The following is an 8,291-nucleotide window of genomic DNA, read 5'->3' as shown; positions in this document are numbered from 1 at the left end:
TCAAATGTATGATTATATGCAAAAGCACATGAAGATCAACATATTCAAGTGAAGTTTGTTATAACTTAACATGATCATCATGGTAAGTACATCAGTATATACTATATACTACATAAACAACATATTTTCATAGTTTTTCGTGCTGTTTCGTGTTGCATAAATAGAAATGATGATTAAAACAGAACATTTTGTGTGAACATGTAAAAACCATAGAATTGACATAATCAGAAACAATCGTAAATACAACATATGCTACTGATTTCGCACACACAGTGCTTAATCACAGGTCATAAGAGGTCTGACACAACATATACCGTTATCTCTCAACGAAACGACATAAGAAATGAATATAATCATAAAGTCATGATTATAGACTTTCATAATCATTACACACATATATAAATATACACACACTGCTCAGTGAAATGACCCTGTCAAAAAAGTGTCTAATTTTCCAGTGTTGAAATCATTCACCGGAACACAAAGCCGCACACCCTCCCCCCTCTACCCCCGCCCTGCCCCTTCTCTTCTTACGCCGTGATGCATCCACATTTACGAAGACGCTTTGCTTCTCCAGTATTGCCACCAAAGTTTTGTACGACCGGATCTTAACGAAAAGCTTCGCCGGATTCTGATGCCGCAACAGGACCGCCGGCGCAACTATTGCGGTGTTACGGATGGTAAATGGTAAAGGCCGCAGCTTTAAACTACGGTGGCCTTGTGCCTCCATGTCTGTCTGTATGTGGCACAATCTCAGCACTATTCGTATTTCAATAGTCAATCTTACATGCAGTGCCCATATGCAAATTTAGTTAGAAACATTTTTTTTCATTCATGGTCATTTTTTCGCACCTTTCATTGTGATTGTCAAACGCGCTACAGTTGCACTGTCCGCATTGTTATTATGCACCAGTCAATTGTAACCACGCCCCCCCCCCCCCCAGGTCCGGTGGTATACCGGGAAAATGGGCCGTGTTTTTACCTTTCAGGTGGCCCCGGCCGCAGTGCCGGAGGAATGCGGTGGTTTTGTCTTCGCTTTAAATATAGCGGGGAATAGGCCTTACCTAGGGTCCCTGGGGTGCGGGAGCATTTGGCGGGGATTTTAACATCTGTTCGTCCCCGCAGGGCGGGGATTTTAGCCGGGGTTGGCTGGACCAAAAGTCAAAGTCACCGCTATTCCCCGGACCTGGGGGGGGGGGGGGCGTGGTTACAATTGACTGGTGCATTATAATAATACATTTATTTTATAGAAAAAAGGATAATAATATAAATAGACTGAATAAACAATAAACGGAAGCAGAAAAATAATACTAAATCGCTTATATGTGGCATTTAACTCTTTTATAAATGTGCCGTATAAACCTCTAAGTTTTGTTATATACCAATGACCCAGGGTTTCAAACCTAGGATGAATTTGTACGGGAACTAGGGGAGCTGGCTCTCGATACGGCTCTCAGAGCCACCACTCGTACGTGTGGTCTTGCATGGTACGAGATCTGTCTCCTCTCTTCTGTCTTTCCCACTGGCTCTTAGAGCCAGCATCGTACATGCGTATGTGGTCGCGCATACTACGAGATCTGTTCTTTTTTCTCGAATTTTTTTCAGTCGTTCTCATTTCTGCCTCACTAACCAACACTTACTTTAAACATTTACTAATCCTTTTATCATGTCTAAACCACCTATCCACTCATATATTTCTCTTAAACCTATTCTCAACCTCATTCTCTCCTCGCACCCTCCCTCTTAAGTCTCATTTATCTTACTAACATTCAACTTTACTTTTCAAATACCCCTCTCTCTTCCGCCCCTCTTCGATCTACCCCTGAACTCCCCTCTCTCTTCCCCCTCTTCTACCTCCTCGATCTCTCTTTCCCCTCTTCTACCTTTAAGTTCCTTTTCTCTCTCTCACCCCTCTTCTGTCCCTCAACTCCCCTCTCTCTTCCCCTCTTCTACCCCTCAACTCCTCTTTCTTTCTTTCCCCTCTTCTACCCCTCAACTCCTCTCTCTCTTTCCCCTCTTCTCACGTCTCTCTTCCCCTCTCTCTCTCTCCCCATCTCTTCTACCTTTCAACTATCTATAGGCAGCTATATACACGCCTGTTATATATATTCTATTCTTAATAACAGAGAAATCAATTTCATAAAAAAACTTTTCTTATCTTATTTTGGCAAAAATAAACGTTATTTTCGTATTTTATTCATACCCTATTATTGACCCTTTACCGAATACACAGTGGTAACGTTAAACCATTTTTACTTTGGTTTTTATTTTATTCTGATTCGGCCAGTATTTTATACTAAACCGGGGAGTAGGATTTGCTGTTGGTCCAAGTACCAAACCAAACGCACATGGGCCGGGCCGGGATATATTAGTCAACTGCAACCCCTTCCCAATCCCCAATTTTTATCACATCAGAAGCACCTGCACATTAACTAGTGTTCAAAACTGACAAACGACTACATTTTCCGTCGTAGTATTAAAGAGAAGGTAATACAAGCCAAAACCTTAAATGAAAATAGTGGTGTGTATCCCGTTAATCGCTTAAGCGCAGGTGCCCGACTTTGACAGGTGTAGAACTTACAGCAAACATTTTGTAAATAAGAACTCATCTCCAAGTCGATCAAGTTGAGATATACTCATCTACTCCAAATGTATGTACTCGTATTTCGTTAATAAATTGTTTGAAATCACGAATAGAAATACAGATACTGAATTTTTAACACTTTTAAATAACACTTCCACTGGCACTGGCACTGATCAGGCTGGTGAAACAAGTCAGTATAATGCACCAGTCAATTGTAACCACGGCCCCCCAAGGTAAGGGGGTATACAGAGATAGCCGGAGAAATGGGCCAAGTTTTTACCTTTCCGGTGGCTCTGCAGTGCCGGTTGAATGTGTTGGTTTTGTCTTCGCGCTGAATATAGCGGGAGTGGGCTTTACCCTGAGGGTCTCTGGTTTACGGGGCATTTGGCGGGGATTTTACCATCAGTTCGTGCCCGAAGGGCAGTGATTTTACCCGGGCTTGGCTGGACAGAAAGTCAAAGTCCCTGCTATTTCCGGGACATGGGGGAGCCGTGGTTACAATTGACTTGTTGATTATAGGGGTACTTTGCACGTGGGAATATTCGGAATCCCAAGCTATTTTTAAAAACAAATTACACAGTTTTTGTCAGAAGAGCAAACCTGTCTGAGTGTAAAGTTTTATCGTAATAGCTATCTTATGTCAAAAGTAACATAGGAAAAACCTCTATTTCCGGCCGAAAAGGGGTCGCTAACCAGTACACATTAGGTTAAAAAGTAAAAGAAGTTCACCTTAAAGCCAATTATTGTGGCTGTATCACTCAGCTGCTTGGGCTCAGTATTGTATGCTGTCGTAGGCTATCCCCGGTATACCCCCAGACCTGGGGGGGGGGGGGGGCAGTGGTTACAATTGACTAGTGCATTACAAACAGAAGAAATAGTCAATAGTTGATGAGGCCTAATTAGTTGGGCATAACATGTATTTAGTGGTCATTTCCAGTCCAGGCTGTAACTTTCTCTTGTAGGTTTTAAAATAACTTGCCATATGTGTTCGGCATATAAAAACAATGTGTTGCATACATGTACCTTTAAGGTTAAGGCCACACTTTAGTGTTTGAATACTATGGAATGCTGCATATAAAGACATAGAGTATAGGTGGTCATGTCAGGGCTGTAATTTTCTCATGTATGGACAGATTTTAAAATAACATGCCACTTGCGTTGGAAATACCAAGACGGCGTGTTGCATGCAAGACCGGTGTTTCTACCTCTAAGGTCAAGGTCACACATTTGGAATGCTGCATATAAGGACAAAGAGTATACATGTAGCTTGTTGTGTCCTGACTGTTACTTTCTCTTGTATGGACAGATTTTAAAATAACTTGCCACATGTTTTTGACATATCAAGATGACCTGTTGCGTGCAAGACATGTTTGTTTACTATGGATATAAGAGTGTACGTTGTCAGATATGGGTGGTACTTTTTATGTTCAAAGGCAATTTACATTAACTTGCCGTATGTATTTGACATGCAAAGGCAATGTCGCATTTGCAAGACCCTAAATGCATAGAGGAGTTTCAATCCTACAGCACAGACATAATGTCATGTGGTCTTTGAAATGCACCAGCCATGTGGGTTAGGCATAATGTCATGGGGTCTTGCAAATGCACCAGCCATGTGGGTTTGACATAATGCCATGTGGTCTTGCAAATGGGCCAGCCATGTTGGTAAGACATAACGCAATGGGGTCTTGTAAATCACCAGCCATGTTGGTTAAACATAATGCAATGACTGTGGTCTTGCAAATGCACCAGCCATGTTGATTAGACATATTGCCATGACGTTGGTCCTTTTGGTGGGGGGGGGGGGGGTCATACGTCACAAACTGTGAAATCTTTTTCACATTGGTAGGAGTGACCCCATTTAATAAATTTGAAGAAGAAATACATACTTTACGGTTAAATGTCACTAGATTTTATGAGGTCATATAACACCAAGCAGGAGTACATTCCCCATCAAACAATTGTGTACAGCAGTGTCGGAGCCATAACTACAGCATTCTTGTACACCAGAGTGATGATTCTATGCGTACCACACTCAATTCAATCACCACCATTCTTAGTGCAAACAGCAAAAAATATAGCCAATCATACATGTTTCGCTGTTTTTATGCCCCCAAAGGTAGGCATATTAAAATCGCATCGTCCGTCCGTCCGTGTGTCCGGCTCAATAACTCGTGTCTGGTCTGTAACTTTCCCTTGTATGGACAGATTTAAAATAACTTGCCACATGTGTTCCACATACCAAGACGATGTGTCACGTACAAGACTCGTGTTCCTACCTCTAAGGTCAAGGTCACACTTAGTGTAAATATTCACAATGGAGTGCTGCATATAAGGACATCGAGCATAGGTTGTCGGGTCCGAGCTGTAACTTTCCCTTGTATGGACAGATTTTACAACAACTTCCTACATATGTTCCACATACCAAGACGACATGACACGTGCAAGACCCGTGTCCCTACCTCTAAGGTCAAGGTCACACTTAGTGTTTATTCACAATGAAGTGCTGCATATAAGGACTTAGAGCATAGGTTGTCGTGTCCGGGCTGTAACTTTCACTTGTATTGACAGATTTTAAAATAACTTGCCACATGTGTTCAACATACCAAGATGACGTGTCGCGTGCAAGACCCGTGATTTTAAAATAACTTCCCACATTTGTTCCACATACCAAGACGACGTGTCGCATGCAAGACCAGTGTCCTAACCTCTAAGGTCAAGCTCACATTTAGGTGTTTAATCACAATGGAATGCTGCATATAAGGACTTAGAGTATAGATTGTCATGTCTGGGCTGTAACTTTTTCTTGTATGTACAGATTTTAAAATAACTTGCCACATGTGTTTGACATACCAAGAAGACGTGTCGCGTGCAAGACCCATTTCCGTACTACGGTGAAAGATACAATTGTGTTTATTCACAATGGAATGCTAAATATAAGGTCATAAGAGTGTAGGTTGTCAAATATGGGTGGTATTTTTTATGTTTAGAGGCAATTTAAAATAACTTAATTATGTATTTGACATGTAAAGGCAAGATCAACTTTCATGTACTGACTTTGTTCATAGGTCAATGTCATATTCGGGGGCATTCGTCACATTCTGTGACAGCTCTTGTCTATTTATAGATTCTCTTGGAGTTGGCAAACCATTGCAATTACCCATAGCCAATGGCAAAAAGAATCCTGACGACAACTGGCTTGAGACAAGAGTTTTCATACTCTTTTATGATGATAAAATGATACTTTTACCGCATATTATGTACTTAATCTTCATTCCTTTAAAATTCAAATATAGTGACGATGATTTAAGTTTTCTGTACCTGTATACTTCCAACAAATAGGCTCATATAGAATCTTATAGGAGAAAAATATTAAAACTGGCGTAGCTCATTTATTTATTATTTATCTTTTCAGTTTCTGTGATACTAAAAGGAAAATATTTCATTTGATACTTTTTATGCCCTTCTTCGAAGAAGAGGAGGTTACATAAAAATATTGCTTTGCACATGTCGGTTGGTCGGTCGGTAGACCAAAGCTTCACCACTGGACAATTCCTGGACATACAGTCATCAAACTTGACATGAAGGTTGGGCCTAAGGAGTAGATGACCCCTTTTGATTTTAGGGGTCATCAGGCCAAAGTTACCAAACGTGAAAGAGGTAAAAAAGCTTTTCCGAATGATATCTCCACAATGCCTCTACCTATGATCAACAAACTTGACATGGAGGCTAGGCATGACCAATTGATGGCCCCTATGGATTTAAGGAGTCATTGGGTCATAGGTCAAGTCACAGTGACCTTGAATGCGAAAAAGTTGTTTGAGTGATAATTCGACAATTCCTGCACCTATGGCCCTAAAACTTGACATTTAGGTTTTAGGTGACCTCTTGATGACCACTATGGATTTTGAAGTAAAAGAGTCAAAGGTCAAGGTCATAACTCATATTTATCATTTAAATATGTCATATTTACGTATTTACTGCTGCTAAGAGGAATCATTTTTATCTGCAAATATTAGTCATCATCTGAACATGATTAAAAACTGTACCTTCCATTCTCACACTTTGAATGGTCATAATCTTAAAACTTCCGCAAAGGCATCCAATGTCAATGACATTAATCAGCTGTCATTTCGGTCCATGCATATTTCATTCAATTGTCCAAATAATCCTGACAACATGGCGCTCAGGGGGCATAATGTTTGGCAAACATCTTTTGTTAACCAGGTTTTCAACGAAATGAATTAGAATGAGGTTGTTGTTGGGCGGGCGGCGTCAAACATTGGTTTCTGTTCAATAACTTTAGTTAGCATTGATAGATATTGATGAAACTTGGTGTGTAGGTAGCTTATGGGAAGAGCTAGCTTGGGATTGCTTTTGAGGGGAGTGGGGCTAAGGTCAAGGTCACTGTTACTAAAAATTGAAAAATGGTTTCTAACTTTAGTTAGCATTGATAAATATTGACGAAACTTGGTGTGTAAGTTGCTTATGTGAAGAGCTAGCTTGGGATTGCTTTTGAGTGGGGAGGGGCTAAGGTCAAGGTCACTTTTACTTAAAATAGAAAAATGGTCAAGATCACTGTTACTTAAAATAGATAAATGGTTTCTGCCAAATAACTTGAGTTAGCATTGACAGATATTGATGAAACTTGGTGTGTAGGTAGCTTATGTGAAGAGCTAGCTTGGGATTGCTTTTGAGGGAGGAGGGGCTAAGGTCAAGGTCACTGTTACTAAAAATAGAAAAATGGTTTCTGCCCAATAACTTTAGTTAGCATTGATAGATATTGATGAAACTTAAAGCGAAGGTAGCTTATGTGCAGAGCTAGCTTGGGAGGTGGGGTCAAGGTCACTGTTCCTAAAAATAGAAAAATGTTTTTCTGCCCAACAACTTAGTTAGAATTGATGGATAGTGATGAATCTTAGTGTGAATATAGCTTATATGAAGCTGCAGATTGAACTTGCTCATACAACAAATTAATTGGCTTTAATTTCTGATTGCCCGTAACAAAAACCTGGTTTCGTCGCATTGCGGCGCTTCTTGTTTAATATTCATGTGATAATTACATTTTGGTCATTTTTAGCTCAACTATTTGAAGAATAGGTGGGCTATGCTACTCGCCCCAGCGTCGGCGTCGGCATCGGTGACGGCGCCCCGGTTAAAGTTTTAAGGGCAAGTTGGGATTTTCACTTATAAGTCCAATACCCTACATTCAATTGACTTAATACTTCACGCAGTTGTTCAGGGTTCATCACATGATGAGGTTAGATTATTTTACTCCATATTATTCTTTACACAGATTATCGCCCCTGATTGACTATGGAACTTAGGTTAAAGTTTTAGGGCAGGTTGGAATATTTATTAATAACTTCTATATCCTTTGTTCAATTGACTTAATACTTCAAACAGTTGTTGAGGACCATCACACAATGAGGTTACATAACTCCATATTATCCTAAATACAAGTTATGGCTCCTGATTGACTTAGGTTAAAGTTGTAGGGCAGGTTAAAGTTTTAGGGCAAGTTGGGATTTTCACTTAAAACTCCAATACCATTCATTCAATTGACTCAATACTTCACACAGGTGTTCAGAGCCATCACATAATGAGGTTAGATAACTCCATATTATCTTTTATACAAATTATGGCCCCTGATTGACTATGGAACTTAGGTTAAAGTTTTAGGGCAGGTTGGGATATTGTTAAATAA

At 40.2% G+C, this 8,291-nt stretch overlaps 1 protein-coding gene across 1 annotated transcript in view; it reads left to right on the top strand.

The window, feature by feature from the left end:
- The first annotated feature begins 2,554 nt into the window (after positions 1–2,554).
- LOC128221910 (talin rod domain-containing protein 1-like) overlaps positions 2,555–8,291 on the top strand; it is a 48,111-nt gene continuing 42,374 nt past the window's right edge. Inside the window, exon 1 of the mRNA XM_052930560.1 lies at positions 2,555–2,651. The gene's annotated coding sequence lies outside the window, so the exon portion shown is untranslated. The remainder of the gene's footprint in view (positions 2,652–8,291) is intronic.

The sequence above is a fragment of the Mya arenaria genome, chromosome 16 (assembly GCF_026914265.1).
Source record: "Mya arenaria isolate MELC-2E11 chromosome 16, ASM2691426v1".
Classification (NCBI taxonomy): domain Eukaryota; kingdom Metazoa; phylum Mollusca; class Bivalvia; order Myida; family Myidae; genus Mya; species Mya arenaria.
Note: the sequence above shows the minus strand (reverse complement) of the source record. Positions and strands in the feature narration are given on the sequence as shown.